Source organism: Nannospalax galili, unplaced genomic scaffold (assembly GCF_000622305.1).
Source record: "Nannospalax galili isolate Female #2095 unplaced genomic scaffold, S.galili_v1.0 scaffold235, whole genome shotgun sequence".
In the NCBI taxonomy this organism is placed as follows: domain Eukaryota; kingdom Metazoa; phylum Chordata; class Mammalia; order Rodentia; family Spalacidae; genus Nannospalax; species Nannospalax galili.
Genome location: NW_008338118.1, coordinates 7,067,773 through 7,092,592, shown reverse-complemented (window position 1 = coordinate 7,092,592; position 24,820 = coordinate 7,067,773). Strand labels below are relative to the sequence as shown.

The 24,820-nt window shown below is 42.0% G+C and overlaps 1 non-coding gene across 1 annotated transcript; it reads right to left on the bottom strand.

Moving 5' to 3' along the window:
- Positions 1-21,908: 21,908 nt before the first annotated feature.
- Positions 21,909-21,990, bottom strand: Trnas-gcu. Its single transcript has one exon. It is a non-coding gene; the product is annotated as a tRNA-Ser (tRNA).
- Positions 21,991-24,820: the final 2,830 nt, after the last annotated feature.

Genomic DNA, 24,820 nt, shown 5'->3' with positions numbered 1-24,820 from the left:
ACGGATGACAGAAGAGGGTATCAGATCCCCTGGAAATGGAGTTATAGGTGATTGCTAGCCGCCTTGTGGATGCTGAGACTCAAACCCGGGTCTTCTGCAAGAACAGCTAGTGCTCTTGACCATTGAGCCATCTCTCCAGCCCCTCAAGGTTCCCCTTCTTAATCAGAGAAAGCTAATCACTCCATTCTCTGGGCTTGCAAAAACATTTTGATGTTATCCAGCAAGGTGTTTGTTCCCTGTTGCTAATTCAGGTCTCTGCAGCAGGGGTAGGATGTAGGATTATCTTGGCACTACCTGCTTTCCAGGAGACGCTGGTGTGTGTCAGTTGGATTTCCAACAGGAAATGTGGCATCTGCAAACTAAGAGATTTAAGGAGAGTTTTAACAATAAACTGCACACAATGCCAAGAATGACTTGGAAATACCGGAATAATGCAGTCCTTCCAGGGCCACTAAGACCAGGAAACTGTTACACATATGACTGGAGGAACCAAGCTGAGAAGATGTAGGGCAACCCAGAGAGCTATGGAGAAAAGTCAAAGAGGCAAGAGTTGACCCTCAGTGGAGAGACAGACAGACAACTCCTGTGACTTGACAGGAAACTGAGAGACTAAATCTTCTCATCACAAACTCTGTCTGCTGCCTTCTGCTTGACAATCCCACCAAGAAACCAAGCAAGGGGCCCACTGAGGCAACCCACATGGCCACATCTTGGAAACAAATGATGAAAAGGCCCAAGGGTTCACTATCTCGCCACAACAGAAGAAGGATCATCCTACTTCTGTCACCTCCTCCAAGGCTCAGGGACTTTTGTGCAAGAGGCTGGTGGAAAGATTGTAACATCTGGAGGAAGGGGTAGGGTGTGGTATGAGCTGGTCCTCTCTACCTGGCAAACTAAACAGTCAAGCTATGCCCATGCCTCTTTCCCAAACTTTGTCGCACCTGCTTGTCTAGGATTATAAATTTTATTGTTGACCTGTAACAAAAGGAGGGTTGGGAGAGTCAGTCACCCCTCCCACCCAATCAGTCAGCCTTAGCTGCAGGACAGGGAAGAACTAAGAATAGGGACAGGGGAAAACAAGGTGAGGGAATGGCCTTGGACCACTGCCAGAAATTCAGGGGACCCCCAGCCATGATATAGGGAAAAAGCCCAAGGGTGCCCACACCTTTGTAAGTACTCCCATCACCCTATGCTCTGTTAGTAAGCCCAATAAATTCCTTTACTCCCTAAAAAAATTTTTATTTCATGTACAAAATTAGTTAAAATACTGTGTAAAATTCCATTCAGGCTATATGTGTAAGGTATAAATAAAACATAAATGAATCTTAAGTTTATGCTTGGGTCCCATTGTCAAGATATCTCATTATGTATATGCAAATATTCCAAATTTGGAATGCAAATCACTTTTGGTCCCCACCTGTCCACCATCGAATGTGTGGTGTGTCTGTGATTATGAAATCTCATGAGCTTGAGAGTGGGAAGGATAAGACTAAAGGAAAATGTTTAAGGCACACACAGTGCCACTTGAGAGGGGCCATATAACTTCCAAGTCATTCCCAGTGACCCAGTGGGCACAAGCCACACTTCTAGCCCCTGCCTTTAGCAGCATATGCAGGATGTCTTGGGAGCCTGAGTGGCAGGATGTTTCAATGTTTCACTCCCTTGAATAGGAGCATGTCAGACAAAGCTGTGATATTTTAACACACAACCGTGTTTCCAAAGTCAAAAAGCCAAAATTGGCTAAACTTTTCACTTGGTCCTATTAATGTCTCAACACTTGTTTTTAGACACAGGATGTGCCAGGTGGCCTGAGATCGTCTGTATCATCTTTCAAATCATTAAGTCAGTGACAACTTGTTACACAGCAGTACATAACTAAAACACCACTCTAAAGATCTAACTGGTGGGATTTAAAAAATATCCTAACATATATCTTCATTAAATTCTCACCTTTTACCTAAACTAATTAACAGTAGTTTATTTCAACTCAAGGTTCCTAATGTAATTTAGCTCCTTTATCCCAAACAAAGAATAATTAACTAATGGCAGAACCCAATTCACTTGAATCCCTTTAACATAATTCTGCTGGTACACTGCTGCCCCTCACCCTTACATAATGAAGGGTACAAATTTGTATAGAGTGAACAATAAGAATCAGAAAACTATCTAGAGTCAAATGTGCTAGGAAGTAATGGAAGGGAGAATTTAGGATTGAAAAATTGTACATAAAGTTGTGGCACAAGATGGTTATCTCAATGTATTTGAACAGAAGATTGCTTTTTTTGTTAATGAGGTTACAAGAAGAATAAATTGGCACTTACAAAAAGCAAATTGGTTCTTGATAGAAAAAATTCACACACACATACATACACTCACACTCACACTCACTTTGTTGTAACTCTAGGCACTAGAGAAGGTAAATGATGAACATATTGCTCTATGTAAGGACACAATGCTTTAGAACAAATACTCAGCCCCTCACCAGAAGCATATCAAGGGTTGTGGAGGGGCACTTTTGTAAAACACGAACTCAATTTCTGGGGCCAGAACTCTTCCTTGGCTATTTGGGGCTGGGAACACACAGACTTTCCCACAGGCAAATTCTTAGTGCAAGGAAACCCGGGCATTCCTGGTGGTGTGACAGCCACAGCATGCATTGCTCAGTCTCCCCTTCAGGAAGAGAGTAGAGTTGGAAAGAGAAAAGTGGAGCTAGCTTCCAGCCTACAGTCAGTGCCTTCAGAATCTATTCTACTTGGAGCTGAAGTCACACGTGTTCCAAGAAGTCTCATAAAAGCTAAGCACCACAGAGATGCTAGAGCCTGGACCTTTCTCCACAATATAGAGCATCTCTACCAGATCATCTTTCCTTTGGAGGTTCCCATTGGATTGTCTTGAATTTTGTTTTGCCAGTATCATGGTCTGACATGGCTATCCTCTAATCTAATCCCTCTTCCTACTCATTTTTCATGAACAGGTTCCCAATTTGCATCATGTTGGGAAGTATCCTGTCCAACCTGGCTTCCTCTTCCTTCTCTCTACCCAACACGTCTCTCATGCTTCTAACTCCATCTCAATGTCTACATCACAGAGGACCTGACCAAGTATGGGACTTGAAGAGAAGAGAGGCACAATCTATACAGAGAGATAAGGGGTATGTGTGTGTGTGTGTGTGTGTGAGAGAGAGAGAGAGAGAGAGAGAGAGAGAGAGAGAGAAAGAGAGAGAGATTAACTCAATTGCTTTTTTTATCCATGACTTCCACGAGATGCCATTATCAAATTTCCTTTTTATTTTTACTCTTTTGTCACAAGGATAAGTAGTCTGTATTTGACACTGTCTTCAAAGAGTGTGTTTGTGAATTAGGACGACAAAGCCATCATGCTAACTATACTCCTTACATAACTTTGCCAATTTGCAGCCCCAATGCCTACACCAGTAAGCACCTGCACCAGTAAGCACCTACACCATTAAGTCTGAAAGCAAACTGGAAAAACACCAAGAAAGTTCCCCCAAGGCAGGTGGAGGAAGGGATCTGAGGGAGGAGACCATTCACAATAATTGAGATAATCCTCTTATAGTATGGAAAAGAACAGCAATTTCAGCTACTAACATTGACAAGAAAGGAAAAATGGTATAGTTTTTAAAGCTATTAAAAAATAAGCTATTTTAAGAAATGTGCTTTTCTGGCACTGTATGTGGGCATCAGTGCAACTATAATGGATTTGTCTGTTTGGTGATTTCTAGAATTCAAGTATATTTTAGCAGCATATATTTATTAATTATTATTGAACACCTAGCAAGTGCTCAGTCTGGAAGAAATGTTATACAAAGATGAAAGATTCATATATTTTAGAAGTTCAAGCTGAGGCCCATGAGATGGCTCAGTAGATAAAAGGCACTTGTCACCAAGTCTGACTTTATTTTGACCCACATGGTGGAAGGAGAAAGTCAACTCCTGTGAGTTGTCCTCTGACGTCCACACAAGTACATGACATACATGCACCCCCCCACACAAATAAATGTAATAAAATAATCCTTTAAGTATTATTTTGGATTTGTTTATTTTTACTTTATGTGTATGAATGTATCACCTGCATGTACGTAAGTGCACCTGTGTCATGCACTCCCTGCAGAGGACAGAAGAGGGTGTTGGATCCCCTAGAGCTGGTGTTACAGATGGTTGTTAGTTGCCATGTGGGTGCTGGGATTCAAACCCAGGTCTTCTGCAAGAGTAGCCAGTGCTCTTAACTGCTAAGCCATCTCTGTGGCCCCCTCTTTAAATATTTTAAGCTCGGTGTGGTGTCAGGACCCTGTAATTTCATTGATTGGGAAAGCAGAGTTGGGAAAAGTGTTCCCAAGGCCAGCCTTGGCTACATAGCAAAACCTTCATCTCAAAAAGTTCAGATTAGTGCAAGAGACAAATAATGGGAAAAAAATAGAGATTAACACTCAGAATGAAATCCCTTTGCTTGAGTAATAGCATTTTTTAAGTAGAGAAAGATGTTAACTAATAAAAAGAGAAAATTTCAATCAGGTACTAAAGCATTAGAGCAATGAGAAAATACTCTATTTTAAAAAGAAGAATTAGAAATATTTTGAAAATGAGGCTCAGCTTGAAATGAAGAACAGCACAGTGCATGTAATAGCCAGGCTCTATGAAGAGAAGCATGGGAGCCAGGCTTGATGGTGCATGCCTGGAATCCCAGCACTTGCAAGGTTAGCACAGAAAGATTGCTGTGAATTTAAGGCTACCCTGGGCTACATAGTGATTACTAGGATAGTCTGTTTCAAAAATTGAAAGAAGGGAAGAAAGAGGGAGGAGACAGAGGGAGAAGAAGAACAAGAGAGGGCAAGAGAGAGTGAGAGAGCAAGTGAGAGTGAGAGAGAGAGAGCACGAGAGAGAGAGAGAGAGAGAGAGAGAGAGAGAGAGAGAGAGAGAGAGATCCAGCATGAATATCAGTAGGTATCCCAAGCCATAATTATGAAGACCACACACATTAGGAGTACTAGTCTCAATAATGGCCTACCCAAACTCCTCCTAAAAAGATTGTGTAGGCTGAACAGTTGTGAAGTACCCTTTAAAACCTGAGGTCCCCATTGTCAGCTCCATGTCACTCCCCTCCAGCTTTTCAATTGGAGCCCATGGTTTAGATGCTATCATCCACCTCCCTGGGTTCTGTTAGAATTCTGTCTTGATTTGCTCTGACTCCGCTATCAAGATTGGCATTCACACCTAGGTAATATTCTTCCAAGGTGAATAGAAATTATCTAGGGTACCAAAGACAATACAGAGATTATGGTTTCTAGCCTCTGAAGTTAGGTTCTGACAGACACTGAGGATTTCACCCTACCCATTTTCTTCAATCCCTCACTCTGAGGAAAACCAGCTATAAAAACCAGTGAAGGCACTGATATAGCCTGTGGAGTGGCTCATGGAGAGGAGTAGCTGAGGTCTGCTGACAAAGTGAGTATAAATGAATTGTCTTGAGTGAGGATCTTCCAGTCCCAGCCAAGTCTTCACATGACTGCTGCTCCAGATAACATTTGGGTTTTTGGTTTTTATTTGCTTGTTTTCTCCTTTTGGTGCTGGGGAATCAAACTCAGGGCCTGGCATGTGCTAACACAGTTCTCTACCACTGAGCTACATCCTCATCCTAGCTAACATCTTGATTGTAACTTCAGTAGAGGCATCAAGCCAGAATTTCTCCCCTCAACCTTTCCTGAATTTCTAACCCAGAGAAACTGTGTGCAGTAGTGCTTGTTTTAAGCATCTAAGTTTGAGGAGGATTTACCATGTAGAAAAGATGACCAGTGTAGATATTGAGTCCCTAAATGATGGAAGTGACTTTGGAATAAGAAAAAGAATAAAAGATGAAAATATTTTGAGATGTGTGTTCATGGCCTTGAACAAACAGATAGAAGAAGGCTGAGAGCCATTAAGGAAGCTTCCAGTGAGGACTTGATGAGAATTTAGGAAATCACTATGAAAACCCAGGGAAAGGGAATCCTTTATATGCAGTAGCAGAAAATTTGGCAACCTTGTCTTCTTCAACAGTATGGAAGTTGGAAATAAATTTAATGTGATGGGTAATTTTGGACAGCAGACCTCTAAATAGCCATTCTCAAGTTTTCCTACCACTCCATATTGTGTGTGAGGTAAGGGGGTTGTTCTTCCCATGAAAGAGAACTGTATGAAGGAGCTGCACTTTGGGAACTATGAGCAAAGGCTGTCATCCCACTGGGCTTGATTCAGACAGCAGATGCTGGCCAGCTGGTGCTATGATGGGATGACACTGTGGAGAGTCATGATTTAACCAGAACACCAGAGCTCCTGCTGCCTACCACAGAGGGAGGCAAGTGTTGGGACAACTTACAAACTCAGGACCCTGCTTAGCTAAAGCTACACACACACACACACACACACACACACACACACACACACACGCACACACACTGTCTTAGTTTGTTTCTCCATTGCTGTGACAAAACACTCTGACCAATACCAACTTGGAGAGGAATTTGTCATTTGTCTTACATATCCTGGGTCACAGTTCATCTGGGAGCCCAAGGTTGGAACTCAGGGCAGGAACCTGGAGGCAAGAGCTGGAGCACAGGCCATGGAGAAATGCTGCTTACTGGCTTGCTCCCCTGGCCCCTGCTCAGCCTGCTTTCTTATGCAACACGGGTCCACCTGCCCAGGGGTGGTACCACCCACAGTGGGCTGGGCCCTGCCACATCACTCATCAAGAAGATGCCCCTCAGACATGGCCACAGGCCAGTCCAATAGAGGTAATTCCCCAATTGAGGCTCCCTCAACTCAGTTGTGTCAAGTTGACACTAAAGTTATCCAGCACACACACCCTTTTCCCCCCAAAGCACTTAGCAACCAGGGACCCTCACCTCCATAGAGCTATATACACCCCTCTCCAAACAAAGCAATTGGTTACTCTGCTCTCTAATAGCTACCTAGCAACCTCTTAATAATTTTCCTCTTGTGGTCAAATTGGAACTAGGGGCAGTGGGCCAATCTAGTCTGGACTGGTTTGGGGTATAAGCTCAGTGAGGTCAACTGCCCTTTCAGTGAACCTTTAGGGAAAATCCCCTATTTACCATCTCATGCCTATGCATGAGTGGGCATGGATATTATTAAAATCAGATGTATCACAGGAAAGGATATGAACAGTGAAGAAAGACTTGCATAACCCAAACTTGTCAATCAAAACAGAAGAACACCTGCTGTACCCCACTAACAACCAACTCCTCTTCATCCTGGACCCATGAAAGGAAGCACAAGAAGTAACTGGAGCTCTTGAGTAAATCTCCATCACAACTCACTGCTCTCTTGCAGTGTAATTATTCCGTGCTTTTGCTTTGTTCCTGAATAAAATCTGTTGCTGCTTTACCATTTTGTGTGTGCTTCTTCAGTTCTTTGAATATGACACCAAGAATCTGGAAACACCTGATCCAGCCAGAGACCGTGAGTAACGTCACCACAAATACCGATGAGCAAAGGCAAAAATTGAATCTTTAAGTCGCACTTCATTCAGAGGGTTGGAAACTTGAGAAGACAGCAGGTTAACATCCTGGAAAAACTGCCATCTCATTTTCTGCCAGTGGCTCTTGTGGAGGGGGGCAAAGGCAGCCAACCATTGCAGAGCTCAGTCTTTCCCCTCTGGTTAGGAAGGCAGCCACATTTCTCAGACTCATGATGTCTGGGCTTCTCCCATTATCTTCCCTTGCACTCTTACCTTGTTTGCTGGGCAGCTGACCTCAGGCACTTCTTGGAACACTGCGAGTCTAGTTAGTATCTTCTGGTAGCAGCCCTGAACTCCTCAAAGTGCTACCCAAACCAGACAGTTAACTCAGAACAAGTAAGCCATTAACAATGTGCACATGCTAAGCCACTAGTTTAAAAAAATTGTGGGTAGATTCCTTTCTACAATTTGGAATACAAAAGTGCCCCATGCATCTCCTTATTCCCTACCAATTACAGGAGATGAGCACATTGTGGTGACAAGGAAGCGAATCTCTGACAATCATCCCCAGCTCCTGGCACCCCTGTGTTCTCTTATACTAAGACTGACTTCTATAACCCACAGGATATCATAGAAATGATGGGGTAGTGTGTCAAAGGGTAGTGTACAAGACACTGTGTATTCCTCCTTAGATCCTTCATGGAGGAAGCCAGGGAGTATGTAGAGAGACTTACCTTGGGAGGAACTGAGGTCTCCTTCCCACAACCAGAACTATATAAACAAGCCACTTTGGAAAGGGATTATCAAGTCTTCAGAGGCCCACAGCCCTGGCAGCATCTTATCTGTAGCTCCTCACTAGAACCTGCAACAGAGCTGGCACCCAGACAAGCCACTCCCGACATTGAGGTAACACATGTTAACTGTTTTAAAGCACTAAGTGGTGAAATTACTTGTTCCATAGAAACTGATGACTATAGGATTTAATTGGATCACCTTTACTTCTTTCCTTATATCCCACCACTAAAGATGTTATAATAGACTATTTTAAATCATTCCTCATGTAATAATGAAATAACTGATTCCCTTATTCCTGTGATTGCAGTAAGAATTTTCTCTTTGTCTTAAAGAGACATACTAGACAAACTCACAGAGAGGCTTCTGAGGGATCGAACAAGAATGGCCACCTAGGCACTCATGGGACTCACCCTAGTCACACAGAGAACCAAAATGAACAAGGCAGCTTAGTAAGTGCCAGTCACCAGACAAAATAAGGTTTTATTTCAGAAAATAAGGGTTCTAGATGACATTTCCCAGAAAGAACTGGCCTCCAAACTTAGGTTTTGCCTGAGCAGTGTCAAGTTCAGTAAAGGATGTGGAAACGTGAGAAGAGCAGAGCGAGAGGTCCAGGCCAGGCTCTCTTAGCCAGGAGGAAGGTGACCATCACCCATTCTTCCTACATGAATGGTTTAATCAATTTAGAGTCTCAGAGTCTCCGTATCACAGTCCATATATGTATGGATGGAGTCTCACATGATACTTTTTTTCCCTTCTAGCTTACTGACAACACACTTTGGAGGAAAAAGTCCAGACCCGACAAACGGTTGTATATCAACTTTAAGCCCTTTGAAGCCTTGAAGAAATGGGCTGATTCATGCCTACTGCTGGGCACATTGTAAGAATAGAATAAATGTAAACCATGATTTTTAAAAAGATATAATTTAATAAAGATCTTGCCGGGATAATGAAGTCAGCAAAATGGTCATTTCTGTGTCATTTCTCTTTAGTGCCATCAGTCATTGAAAGGCCCAGTGGTGAGGTATAGGCAGGAGGATCAGAGGTTCAAGGTTATCCTCAAATAGGGAATCTGAGGTCAGCCTGGGATAAAGACACTGTCTCAGAAAAAAAAAAAAAAGTAGCATTCACCCCTCACAATTCTATGAACATTTGATGTCTGCACCCTCTTGATGGGCAAGTGATGACATTGGTGAATATTTTAACTGAGCTTTATTTCCAGTGCTTGAATTAAATACAGATGCTTATGAGCGGTTGCTTGACACAGCCTTTCCCTGCTACCTCCTCTCAGTTCCTTGACATGGTATTCAAGCTGTCCCTGGCTGACTCTGTCACTTTTTAGGACTTTGGGATCATGGCCAGACCTCATGTCTCCCTACTCATCACGTCCTAAGCAAGGGACTCTGCAATTTTTTTTGTCTTTTTGAGACAGGGTCTCCTTGTAGCCCCAGCTGTCCTGGAACTCACTATGTAGACCAGGCTGGCCTGGAACTCTCAAAGATTCGCCTGCTTCTGCCTCCCTGCGTTCTTAATTATCCTTTCACTTTGTCTTCCATTTTTATTTTGACTCTATTCTTTCAACTGATTTTCCTCCTTTTTTTTGGTTTCACATAATCCAAGTATTAATCAGATTGGTTATTCTTATCTTTTATGTTTATGTCTATTCATAGTATACAAAGATGAGACATGCCTGGAATATCCACATTTAATGTGGCAGATTCTTTTAAAATGTCTGAACTTTTCCTTCATGTCTAGAACTTCTAAATAGTTCTAGACTCTGAACCTCCATTAGTTCAGCCAGTGGGATCTTTGGTAAATTAATTAACAGACATGGGAAGGAGACATGATAAGGTAGAGTCATGACCAAGTCACTGAGGTCTCTAGGGTAAGTATTACTATTCTAGTTGGATGAAAGGGCAGGGTCTTTATACTCAGCTCCTTCCTCTCAGCCATTAAGATGCACTGCTTGAGACAGAGAGAGCATGGTGGCTGCTGTCAGCTAAGGCAGATTCTGAGAGAACAGACAGCTGAAGCCAGGATGCTGTCATGTTCCCTGAACAAGCCTGTCCCAGAAGTTCTGTGGTGCTTCTCCACATCCCACATGAAAGCATTTTTGAAATTAGAGTTTAGAGCAGGGCTTCTTAAAGCTTTTCCATCATGACCCATGTGGATTTGTCAGGGTTCTCTAGAGGAACAGACCCCATAGAATGAATCTATCTTTAAAGACATTAGATTCACTTATACAACATGGTCTGGGTAGTCCAAAAATGGCTCTCTCCAGTAGCTGCTCAATCCATGAAGCTGGGTGCCTTAGCAGTCCTGGTCTGGTCCTGAAGACTTAGAGGATTCTTGGAGAGCCACTGGTCTTGACTCTACCATGTTGAAAGGCCAGATGAGCTGGGTTCTCATGTTGCCAACAGATGGCAGCAACAATAGCAGCAGTAGTGTCAGCAACCGGGAGGATGAACTCTCAGCTGGGTAGATGAACTTGTCAGTGAGACACAAAGGCAAGCAGGCCAAAAGCAGAACGTTCTTCCTTGGGCCACCTTATATCTGGGCCACCACTGGAAGGTATTGCCTAAATTTAGGGTGGGTCTCCCCACCTCAGTTAGCCCAATCAAGAAAATTCTTAACAACTGTGCCCAGAGACTTAATTCTACTTGATTCCATATCCAGTCAAGCTGACAATGGAGGTGAACCATCACACCCCTCTTCACTCAAGAAATTATCATGTGACCCCTGGCATAAAGGTATATAAAATAGGTATATAAATCAAATCTTAACCAATAACAAATCACAAAGAAATTTGTTTTTAAAATAATCCTTTAATATATATAAAAGTTTATCATTTATTAAGGATAAAAGGTAGATTTCATACTGAGATGGATATGCTTATTTTTATATAAAGAATTAAATCTTAGGACTGGAAAATGGCTCAGTAAGTAAAGGCACTTGCTGACAAGCCTGAGGACCTGAGTCTGATCCCTGGGACCCACATGATGGAAGGAGAGAGCTGACTTCTGCAAGTTGTCCTCTGACCTCAGCTTCTGTGCTATGGCTTGTATACGCATGCATACACATACACATAAATAAATGTAACAAAAACTTTTTTAATTAAAAATAATAATTGAATTTTGACTGAATATTTGATGCTGTGGTATGCTGATCATCTTTGGTGCTTTGCAAGTTGTTGGATGTTTTGATTTATGGCAGTCAGTGCTAAGAAGCCCACTCTGCATCGGTACATAGTCAAAATGGCATCAGAAAGTTTGGGGCCATTTCAAAAATTGCTCAAAATTTTGTTCTAATCTCAATCCAAAATTCATTTAGCACTTTTTTCATCAAACTCAAGTCATCAACTCAACCAGCAATTTTAAAAATCAATCCAGCTGGGCATGATGGTACATGCCTTTAGTCCCAGGAGGCAGAGGAAGGCAGATCTCTGTGAGATCAAGGCTGGCCTGGTCTATATGGTGAGTTGCAGGCCAGCTGGGGTGACAGGGAGACCCTGTCTTAAAAAGACCAATCAATAATAAATAAATACATAAATAAATCATCCAGGCTGGAGAGATGGCTCAGTGGTGGCTGCTCTTTCAGAGGACCAAAGTTCAGTTCCCAACACCCACATGGCAGCTAACAACCACCTACAACTCCAGTCCAAGGGAATTTGATGCTCTCTTTTGGCCTCTGTAAGCATTTCACACACAGGTAAACTTAAATATGTGTAGGCAAAACACTCATACACATAAAATAAAGATAAATTTTAAAAAGAACCAAGGACCAAATCTGTAGTGAAATCTCATGATGTAACATGAATGAGCACCAACAGAGCCCCTTAGATTCATTACGTTTGACTTTGAAATAATTTTTGGTCACTGTGTGTTCAGAAACCTTTGACCACTGCCATACTTTTTGCAAGCCCCACATTCAGTAACATGATTCCATTTGGGGTCATGACCATAGTTTAAGAGAACCAGCCTTCTGTAACTAATACTGACAATGTCCTGAATGGATTTGTCCATGAGATATCTATTCACACTTTGCTGTCATGGAAATCAGACCAGGTATATGAGCTTATTAAAGCTCTGTGAAGTCAGAAATCAGACTTGGCTACCACTAACCATAGAATACTTTTGGAGAAACTAGGGACATTCCTTAGAATGATAAAAGAAAATTTTCTATCCAGCACAGTAGACTATATAGACTTTTTGAGAATAGAAACTTCACTCCTTTCTGACAATGGAACAATTCATTGCTTAGGAAAAAAGGTCAAACTTTGACTAATGTATTCTTTAAACAGCTAAAGAACAGTATGGCTCATATTTTCTCCCATTATAATGGCTTTGAAGTAAAGTGGTAGGAAAATAGAACAAGTTTATTAATAATGAATTTCTATAACTAATCATTATTGAAATTACTACCTAAAACCTGGCATTCATGAAGAAAGGCCCAGTGAAAATCAACCACTCACTCAGTCGAGCTGCCCAAGTCCATACAAGAGACAGATTCAGCAAGGGTATTCACTACTCCTGGGATTCCCGCTGCTTTTAGCTTAAGATAACAAGTCGGCTGATCTCTCAGAAATCAGTTACTCAGCTTGCTGCAGTGATTTCTTTTGTGCCACTGATCTGTATTTGGAGAGTCCTAACAACAGCAAAGAATACAAATCTAGAAAATAGCAGGTTTTTATGACTTTCAGTGCAGTGAAATTCTAAACACATTTTTAATTTTCTGACTGTAACCCACACATCCCAAGCCTGCTGTCTTCAGGCCTCAGCCCCATGCTGCCAAGCTTGCCTTTGTCCCCATTTGGCTGACTCATAGCCCCCACCTGTCTCAATGGCACTTGAGACGTACCCAATGCTCTCTGGCTTCTCCCAGGTATAACCTTGAAGATGCAGGATGGTGGGCTAGGGTGACCTGATATTTTCCTTTGTCCTTCCTGGTGGGTTTTGGCAGCCTCTTGTTTTCCAAGGAAGCTCCCACTACCAGAGCACTCCCAGGTGCTGGCGGGTGCCTGGATTACACACGCTACGACATGCAGAAAGGGCCATACGGCTTCCAGTCATACTGCCCATAGATAACAAATCAAGCAAAGAAACATAGAATCACTCTAGCTGTTTAGAGGGACACTGCTTGCCCTCTAAAACTCAAAAAGATACATCCTGTGCCCTGGATTTGCAACAGCTCTTTCAACTTTCTCCAACAGCTCTAAATATGAGTCAAACTAATTCCCTGATGTTGGGTTGGAAAAGAAGAACTAAAAAAAGAACTCTCTGCTCTAGACCCCCTCATGCCCTACCCAGAGACTTCTTCCCCTTCATTTCTTCAGGCAAATCACTCCTGGGATTTGGGGCGTCGAGACCAGTCATAATACAATAAGAAATATGCTAAACAACTAGAACCCGACCTGTGTGGCTCTTTCTTTCCAAAGACTCAAGTTTCCAATGGCCTTAGAAAAAGTGTATCTCTTCCAAGGACACAGCTGTCTAATGTCTGTTAATGCCATTCTGGAACTGTGTGCCGAATCCCAACACTAGGGATTCAGAGGATGCTGAGCCACGTGCTGTCTGTGAAGGTCATAAACCATATGCTGGTAGTAACTCACATCTTCTCTTCCTATCTTGTAGACCATGAGAAGTGGTTGGGTGGGGAAAGTGGGTGGGGAAGACAATTTAATTTTCAAAGTTTCAAAAGACTAATGTGGTACATATTTCTCACATTCACAACATTAGAATAAGATACCTGTTTATGCTTCTTGGAAAGAAGAAGAAACTAATGTTAACAGGGTCCAGTGCAGAAGTTAGCTGCACACTGTTGACTTAAGTTTTGGAAGGGTCTCTGCTATTCTTTGTCAGAGAGGGTACATGTCTCTTAGGAGTACAAGAGAACTAATACCATAGGATTGACCTGCTAGAAGAAGGCAAGGGTATATAGACAGGTACCCCGACTTCCTCACTTCCTAGTGGGACAGTTCTGAGGTTTGCCCTCAGAGATTGCCAGAGGATTAGACTCTTCTTACCCACAGTAGTAACCTGCTCATTAATGTTATCTCATTTGCCAGCTACATCACTATCATAGCTTCAGCTTGACATAAGCCTAGAGTCACCTGGGAAAAGGGACCCTCATCTGAAGATTTTCCCAGATCAGATTGGTCTGTAGCTATGTCTATGAGTCATTTTCTTAATTGCTAGTTGATGAAGGAGGGCTCAGTCCACTGTGGACAATGCAAACCAGTAAGCTGCATCCCTCCCCATGGTTACTGCTTCAGTTCCTGCCTTGAGCTCCTGCCTTGGTTCCCTTGATGGTGGGCTGTAGTCTGTAAGCCAAGAAAACCCTTTCCTCCCCCAGGTTGATTTTGGTCAGCATTTCATCACAGCAGCAGAAATCAAACTAGAACAATCACCATATTTCCTGGCATTCTCTCACAAAGAACTAATCTGCAACCAAGTCCTTATTTGGAGATTAGCTTTGGAGAGCTCAAGCAAACAACAAAATCATAATTAAACATCTGAGATTGTGTTTCAGGAGTTGTACATGCAATTTGCAGACCTCCTGCAGGGGTGACCTCCAAGATGTTAAGAGGCAGCACTAGATTTTCTGACTGTTGGAAAATTCCTACACTATTGCTCTGGGGCTTTCACAGATGAGGAGAAAATTGGTGGGCTGGCTGGCAGAGACCAGCCTGCATCTTAGAGTACTGGAAAAACATGATAAGGCTCAGAAAGTATTTTGGAAGGGAGGAGGTTGTTAAATCCACCTTGATTAGACAGTAGAGCTCTTTGGGAGCCTGGATAGGACAAGGAGGCAGGACCTTGCTGGTCCCTACCTGCAACTTCAATCTAGCTAACATTTTACAGTTTATGGCAATTCCTTAACGTCATTGAGGCATAGAGAAGCATTAAGCATGAATAAACGGAAAAAAAGCAAGCTTTTGTAAACCTGATGTCAAAGGTCATATGGGAGGAAACACAGCAAGGGCCTGACAAATCAGACCATGCTGGATCTACTGAAGAACCTGCTTTCAGTCACTATGGAATTTTACACTGACTGAGAGACCAGGCTGTGAGCCCTCACTGCCTATGATAATTTGACGTAACTAAAATAGGTCTGTAGGAAAGCAGTTTAGTATTTTCAACACAGAGGCCAAAACTATCAGTGGAACAAACTGATGAAGGTAAAGCCCTGAAAGTTGACAATGTACATAACTGAGCTCCTGCTGGATCACAAGGCTAAGGGAAAGGCGATTACACAAAGCCCCAGAGTTCAGTATTACACACCAGACCACTGAAGGTGGGCATAAGAAAAACTACTCTGGCCCCTGGTAGGCAATATGCAGGCTTTAAGGAATTAGAGACTAGATGGTGTGGGTCTAGAGAAGAACCTAAGGTTTCAAGAAGTCAAGGTTGCAGCCCCATGTACAATGGCTGTGAGGGCCCTGCTCCACCATGCTGGAGCCTGGCATTCCACAAAGGGGAACGTCCCATATGATTTGGTGCAGTAGGTAACTCTGTGTTTTCTTAACAATCACTGGGAAGAAGAGCATTATGAGGGAAATTGATGCTGCTCCAAGTGATTCAAAAACTAAAATCTAGAGGGTGTGGAAAATGCCAGGTGATGCCAACACATGAGCCACCTGATAAATTTTTTAAAAGTTTCCCAAATGGAGACCTGCTGTTTTGTTGTCCTTGTGTGCACAGGGGCCCCTGAGCGGAGCAAATGTCTTCCCTTTGCTCCCATGATTATGTCAGTAGGCTTGATGGTGTTCTGGCTTTATTCTGGGTCCAGCCAATGTGTGGCCTTAAAAGGAGGTCAGAGAAAGATGGAGAGAGAAGGGAAAAAGGTCAGGTACTGCGTTCCCTGAATCCCTTTATGCAAGGTCATCTCAGATTCACCAAAGAGTATTACTTCTCTCAGGAGGTTTAGAAGAGGCTGAAATAACTCTTTCCTGAAAACCTTCCCCTTCCCTTGTCTGGAAGGCTAGGAATACTAATGCCTCTTGCTGCCAGCCCTGATTTCTCCTCTAACCATATAGTTCGCTAATATCCCCCCACCCATTCCCTTATATTTACTTGGTGTGTAAACAAGTCCTCTTCGAATTATCTGAGTCTGAATATAACATCTTTTTCCTATTAGAACCATTCCTGTAGGGCTGCAATGGTGGTGATCAGAGAAGGGATGAGCCAACTAGGGTGGGCACAGCAGGAGGGCTACTATGAGAGAAGGACATCTTATTCATACCTGGACTCCATGCAGATGTTAGAAAGAGCTGGTAGACATGACCATGTCTAGCCCAAGGACTCAAGATAAGGCCCAAAGCAGCAGCTCTGATAAGCCTTCTCCTTTTGGTCATACAGATGCCAGAGAGCCAAGAGTGAGGTCTAAACCTGAAGCTGAGCAAGGTGGACTTGGAGATGAGATGAAGGTTCAGTCCATCCACATAGCCAGTGGTCAACACTGCTGTTCATTTGAAATCAACAAAAATCATTACTGTCGTGACCCATACTCTCTCACTCCCTGAGGATTTCCCTAACCCCAGGAGGGCTGAGAAGGACCCAGTAAAGGAACAAAAGGTCAACTTGAATTGGAAATCAGCTTTCCATGGAAAGATTGAGAAATTCCCTCAGAAGCCATGCTCACTTAAATGGATCTTAGGGAGTCTTGAAGAGTCTGCAAGCCGTAAAGTAAGCAATCCTAGGAGTCTGGTTAGAGAGAACAGCAGTGCCCTTAGAGACCATCTATTTATTTGCTCTTTAAGAAGAGACCTATGGGTTGAAGAGACACATGGTAGGGATAATAAAGACTTATGGTGGTTTGATACCACACTACAGCAGTGTCTGAACAAAGACAGCTTTACTCTTAGCATCCATTAAAGTCAACAGTGGGCTCCATCTATCACATGGGAAAAGAGGAACTTGTCAGAGAGGATTTTACCCTTTCTTACCCCTACTGACCCAGAATAGCATATAAACCCACAAACATGCTATCAATCTAATCCATCTATCGTCTGCAGCACAAAGGGGATAGGGATAATTTGTTGCTTTCAATGGCATTCACTGCTTTCAGAGCTTGATATTTTCAACACACACATACACACACACACACACACACACACACACACACTCACACACACACACACACACACACACACATTATTCTGGGTCGGGGCAAGGAAAGGTCATGAGGAATTAAAGCTATATATTGTTTACAAAGGAGCCCAAGGCCTAGTAAGCTTGTTTATTTTGTAAACAATCTGAGAGGGTGTCCCAGAAAAGTCATTCCCACAAAGACTCATGTTGGGACAGGACAGCAGGGAGGGAAGGCTGCACTGAGGCTGACTGTGAAGGGCTATCTACCCAGTCCTCACTGTATACTCAGAAGAGCATATTTGCAGAGGGGAAGGCAACCCCAAAGGAGAGACGTTTTGTAATGCAAGGATCCCTGCGGGAGAGACAATGACAGTGGCAGGTCTAGTCTGGCACCCGGTACCCAGCCTAGCCTTACAGACCAGATCTTAACTCCATGGAGACAGCAGCACTGCTCCAATGAAGACTAAAGGTAGTGATTTTCTGTTTGGACTCTGGAAGCTCTCTAATCTTCCCAGTACCTGGGCAAAGGGACAGTCTCTAGGAAGTGACACATGATCAATGAACAAAACATGGCTCACCTAAGAGGCCTAGAAGCCACAGGCTTGCTTAAAGCAATAAGACTCTACCCATGGTTCCTTAGGAAGGCATGCAAAGAGGAGACTCCCCCGAGTAAGCAGGTGAGAGTTACGAACCAACAAATACCGAGTATCAACACTAACAAGGCCTGTTCCCATAGCTACCTAGGCATGGATGTGCCATATTAGGAAGGGGTAGTTTTGTTATAACACATTCAAATATAGGCAAGGATAGAAAATTATTGGGAAGAAAAGCATAGTGGAAAGAAACACATGCTAACATTAATTTCAATCCTTTTTAGTAGTATCCAGAGGCTACACTAGGATAGAAGTCAAAGGCAGAAGCAAAATGTAAAGGAAAGTCTCCCTAATGAAGAAGACACCAGACTTGCCAAGGTTATCTTTAAGAGAATCTCATCAAAACCTTCATAAACCCCAGCTCTAGCCTCCATGCATGTCGCTTTCATGAACAGGGAGGGTCCAAAAGAAACAGTCCAGTCACTTGCTCTCTTGTAATTGCAGCAAACCAAAGGTGATCTTCTAAAAGCTTTACTGTCCATTCTTAACAAGACAGTGGGAACTACAGTTGACCCTGGAATCAGAAGTTGAACACCTTGCCATGTTTTATTTTCTGTTATGCCTTGTAATATGGTTTCACAGTTCTATTACACTTCACTTGGAGGTCTGTGTGGGAATGATGCCTTCCTAGTGACTAAAAATCATAGTGCAGTAATAATTGCAGCTAGTGCTCAGTATGTGCTAACAAAATAAGCTCTGTATTTGCCACTCCAGTCTTCACAATGATGCTATGAGTATGAGAGTATTTATTTAAGTAGCTGCTTGTATATATAAGGTTGGGACATAAAGTATGCAGCCCACAGTCCAAGCTTTTAACCACAAAGCTGCACTGCAGAGGGAGTTGCTTGCCACATCCCACCCACCCTGTGTAAGATTAGAGAACTATGCTCGGAAACCAGGACAGTGAAAGGAAATGCCAGGCACCTTGCCCATGTGTCCCATGGAAACTTTGGGAAACAAAATTAGGGAGAAGATAAGCTTAAAATGAACGCATAAGCCCAATTTGCCTAGGATACGAGCTGGTATGAAATCTTTTAGAAGAGCCTTCATCATTTCAAACCAGCTTTCACCATAACAAAATTGATTTTATACATGCATTTTAAACTTATATTCTCCTATATTTTACTTCTAAAAGTTTTCATGAAATGTACATGCCAAGAACCCAGCAATCTCCTCCACTGTCACAACACTTCCGCACATAGGCCTCTAATCTCCTATGGGGTGAGTGATGGTGTGGAGGTTAAGCAACAGACCAGGAAAAGAAATACTCACCAGAGAAAAAGTCATCTACAGCTTGCTACTCACATTGTAAATATAGTTTAAGATCATTTCACTGGTTTTTGTCTCAAACAAAATAAATTCATCATCTTTATAGTTTAGCTTACAATGTGAACCATTAAGAGAGTAAGTAACACCACTTGAGGGGAAATCACATAAAGAAACACATGAAAATACTCAAGACTGTGTTATCACGGAAGAGCTATGCTCTTAGGTACGGAGAACACTAGCCAAACAAACTACCTTTTGTCCTATTCTTTTTCAACTTTATGAAAAAAATACTAAAAGGAATAAGAAATGAATCTTAGATTTTTGTGCGTAGATAAAAATTTAATAAGCCTCAAAGTATTATTATAGGAGTAAGTACTTCAGGGCAATAATATTGCCTTTTCAGAATTAAGTATAAAATTATGCCAGAAGAGGAAAAAGACACTTGCTGTCAAGTGTTCTGTTATTGTATGTTAGAAATCCAACCTCAACTGCATTTCCCCCCAACTTAAATCCTGTGATTTCTGCTTGTAAACCAACCCCCCGAACAGCGCCTCAAGGGAGTCAAAAGGAACTGGAGACAAGTCTCCTGATTCTATTTCATTCATATTAAGAAGTTGTATGACGAATCATTTATGAAGAACAAGAGATCATATTAGCAGCATTTTAATTATAAACCTCAATCAGATTATTAACATCAAACAAAAATAGATGACATCTAGTGACCCAGAGAAAGCCATAGAGGTATGTCTGATTATACATAGGAGCAGTGAGGGATTCTTAATTTTGCTCTTCTGGAAGTTCTGAAAGGAATCTCAGATGAACTTTGAAAGGAATTGTTTCCTATCCTGAGGCTTAGCCTGTTAGGCAAACAAAAGCACTTCACTACAGCAGATTTTGCCAGCAGTACCTGTAATAAGCAAAGCCTTCCTGCTCTCGAGGTCCCTGCAGTGACCACAGTGTTCTGAAACAATGAATACTTGGAGACACAAATTGACCTGTCACAAACTGCAGAGCCTGAAGGACAGCGCGAGAGAAAAACACCACAGTCTACAACGGAGAAATTGATCACAGATGACTTTTGAGGCACAAGGCCTGGGGAAAGCGCACAAGAATAGTGCAGTTGGGGCTGGAGAGAGGGCTCAGTGGTTAAGAACACTGGTTGTTTTTGCAGGAGACTCGGGTTCAAATCCAAGCACCCACATGGCAGCTAACAACTGTCCGTAACTCCAATTCCAGGGGCACCCGACAGCCTCTCTGTCCTCCGCAGGCATTGCATGACACGGGTGCACTTACCTACATGCACACAATACATATAAAATAAAAATAATAAATAAAATATTTTTTAAAAAAGAATAGCGCAGCTAAGAAGGAAATCTGGTTGTTTCTATGGCATGCAGAGTGAAGATAATAAGGCCATCCAAAACACTTTAGACAAAATGTCATTAGAACAATGATTAGCCAATTTTCAAACCAGCACATGTTGCACCTGACACCCCCCCACACACACAAAATATCATTTTTACAGAGTACAATTGAGAGCTGCTGTATATACTAGACTGAGGATATACTGAATATACATTAATGCTGTACCGACAGTATATGAAGAGCAGCAACTGTAGGGCCTAGGGAGATGGCTCAGTCAGTAAAGAGCCTGCTATGAACATGAGAGCTTGAGTTCAGATCTCCAGAACTCACGTAAAAGCTGGGCATGGTACATATCTGTAGGGTGTGGAGACAGGCAGAGCTCACTGGCTTGTCTAGCCGATTGGCAAGCTTCTGGTTCAATGAGAGACCCTGTCTCAAAAATGTAAGGAGGAGGGAGACAGAAGAAGGAACCTGATGTTGACCTCTGGCCTGCACACAAATACACACATACTATACACTGGAGAGTTAGCAAGTTTTGGTTGAATTATAATATCTGTGTTTTGTAAAACTTTACATCACTAGGTCTAATACCCAGCCCTAGTTAAAAACAAAACAAAACAAAACAAAACACTGGCTAGGGGCTAGAGAGATGGCTCAATGGTTAAGAGCACTGGTTGTTCTTACAGAAGACTCGGGTTCAAATCCCGTATGGCAGCTAACAACTGTCCATAACTACAGTTCCAGGGGATCTGACAGTCTCTTCTGTCTTCCATGGGCATTGCATGACATGGGTGTACTTACCTACATGCAGGCAATACACTCATACACATAAAATAAAATAGTAAATAAAATATTTTAAAAAACACTAGCCAAGAAAATGCTAATCTCAAATTTAAGATTGTTGAGAGCAAGTTTTAGATCAATGAAACAATGAATGATGATCTGTCTATAGTATTGTTGACTAACATCAGCAAAGAACCTCCACAATTTTGATTAATATGGGACCAAAACCATTTCATGTTATTTTAGTGCTTCTCCCAAGACTCAAACATGATGACAGTGAAAGTCTCCAGATACTTCTCATGAAGTACAAAATTATTATTATTTTGGTCTTCTTGAGACAGGGTCTCCCTGTAGCCCCAGCTGTCCTGAAACTCACAGTGTAGACCAGGTTGGCCTTGAACTCACAGAGATCCGCCTGCCTCTGCCTCCCAAGTGCTGGGACTACAGGTGTGTGCCACCATGCCCAGCTATAATCAACTTCCGCCGACAAGGATGAGATTCGAACCCACACGTGCAGAGCACAATGGATTAGCAGTCCAATGCCTTAACCACTCGGCCACCTCGTCACATATTGGTAGCATTTTAGCTATACAGTATAACCAACTAACCTATTGTATCAGTAGCATTTATCTACACAAATTTAACACATTCAAGGGGAATATATGGTCCTTTCTTTAAAGAATATGAAAGAATATAAAACAAAAATCCAAGCACTATTCATATTGCTCAATAATAAAAATAAAGTCTAATTCATGTTTTAGGGGGAGCAAACCCTAGAAGCTTGCTGGCCAATCAACCTCCCTGGAACATCAAGCTTGAAGTTCAGTGAGAGACCCTGTCTCACAGTAATAAGGTGGAGACCAATAGAGGAAGATACCCAATGTCCAATGTAATATGTTGGAAAAATATGTATAAAGTTAACTTTCAGCACAGGAGTGCCACATTAGAGCTCTGCTGTGCTACCACGAGAGGGCACTCTAAACAGACGACAGAACGAATCCCTGGACCTTGACTTTCTGGTATAGAACTTGACTACATTTGCCTTAATGAGTTTTAAAAGTTAATGATAAAAGTAAGAGATATGTATCTTTGAGACTTGGTGAATGTGTTCTCTCATATCTCTAGTTTCCACAAAACCTTCACGGATACGAATCTCTTAGGGATTTCCTCAGGGGTGGAAATGTTTGGGAAGTAACTTCAGGAGGCTCTGCATGCTTAACCTTAAACCAGACCCTCCACTACAGGCTTCATTTATTTTAATAGCCTTTCAAATATTTTATGATGCATCACCAAATTGTAGAACATCACACATCTGTGTGCTTATCCTAAGGTTTAACAAAGAGGTAGTGATATCTAGTTTAAATCATTTTCTAGGAAATAAAAGAGAATATGGAGGCTGAGGAAATGGCTCAGTGGAAAAGAGTGCTTTCTCTGTGACCCTGAGAATGAATCTGATTCCCCAGCACCCATGGAAAAAGAGCTGTGCATGACTACGCCTGCCCATAACCCCAGCATCAGGGGAGAGGGGGAGCAAACCCCAGAAGCTTGCTGGCCAGTCAACCTCCCTGGAACATCAAGCTTTGAATTCAATGAGAGACCCTGTCTCAAAGTAATAAGATGGAGATCAATAAAGGAAGATACCCAGTGTCCTCCTCTGACCTCCACGTACACTACACTAGAGAGAGAGAGAGAGAGAGAGAGAGAGAGAGAGAGAGAGAGAGGTTTAGGGTTGAAGACTTTTTTAAATTTTCATTTGTTTTTGTCTTATGTGTATGACATGCTTGCATGTTGTGTAGGTGCACCCGTGTCCTGCAGGGCCAGTGGAGAACAGAAGAGGGCTTCAAGTACCCTGAAACTGGAGTTACGGACGGTTGTTAGCTGCCATGTGGGTGTTGGGATTTGAACTCAAGTCTTCTGCAAGAACAGCCAGTGCTCTTAACCACTGAGCCATCTCTCCTGCCCCAAAGGTTGAAGATTTTTAAGAGTCTCTCCTGAGCCAGCTTGCCTTCCTTCCTTATTTTTAACAAGTTCAAAAGAAAATGATGTGTCCCTCCCACCCTTACATGTAAAGAGCTATATGTAATTACATGCAATATGTAATTCATATGACAGCTCTCTATATTTGTAGAATTAGCATCATGGTTTCAACTAATCAGAAATTGAAAAATGAAGTTACACTAAGTATGTGCAGGCTTTTTGCTTGTTATTAATAAAAAATATGGCATCAAAACTATTAACAGTGTTTATAACATATGAGGTATTATAAGTAACATAAATGTATGCTAAAATATATGGGAAGATGTGCATAGGTTACATGCAAATACTATATGTAGATTATATGCAAATACATTTTATAAGTGACTTGAACATCCACAGATTTTGGTATCTGCAATTGTCCTGGAACTAATTCCCCGTGAATACTAAGGGAGAACTGGGAATTTTATTGCTATATTCCAGAAGATACTTGTTTTCTTTATCCCTGTCTAGAAATTGTTTTCTACTTATTCTTTTAGTACTGTAGTTTCAGGTCAGTATATATCTGTTTCAGTACCTCGGAATCTTTTACTATGGTCTTCGCTGTTCCCGTCCTTCATGTCATCTAATGTGCTGCTCCCCTGCTTTAACATTACTGCCCAGCACCCATAAATAGTTCATCCCAAATCTCTGAGGGTTGCTCGGAGGAGGAGCATGTCTCTCTGTCAGCCCCTTCATCCTGGTGTGAAAGTCCATGAGTAACCTAGCAGTTTTCCTTCTAATCCATCTCAATGCCATTATCACTTTAGTTTTTGCAAAAGCACACTTAGGTTTTTTTTTTAGGGCAGTTAATTATGCCTCTCTACCACCTGTGAACACTGTGCTTTCTACTTAAGTGCTTGCCTATAATATTTGGGACCTATTAATATGTCCTATTCTCTTCTTTTTTGATTTTTCTCACTATTTCCAGCATTAAATCCTCTAATGCAGATCAAGTTTCTTCCCCATTGGTCCACAATATCCTCTGTGTTTATTTTTTATTGCAATTTCTATTATACTTTTAGGCAGCTCTTTTTCTTATTTTCTTCTATCCAAACACTGTTCTTCCTCCTAAGTCTATTCAAGAATCAAAGTGTGAATGTTTTATGCCAACTACTCCATATCCATCGTTAGCTCTTGAAGTCTGTCGTACAACTTAACAATAATCATATACTCTCTTAAACCCTATATTAAAGAAGCATTTATATAGAAAGCCAGATTTGTCATTTACTGGCTTTTTCATTTAACCAACAGATGCAATAATTATTTAATTTGAGTTCAATTTCAAAACACTTTAGCAGTTAAATGAGAAGCATTTGTACATTGTAGAGAATTTGCTGGGGTAGCTTTATCAGTGACTGATAGTTAAATCATCTCTCTCTC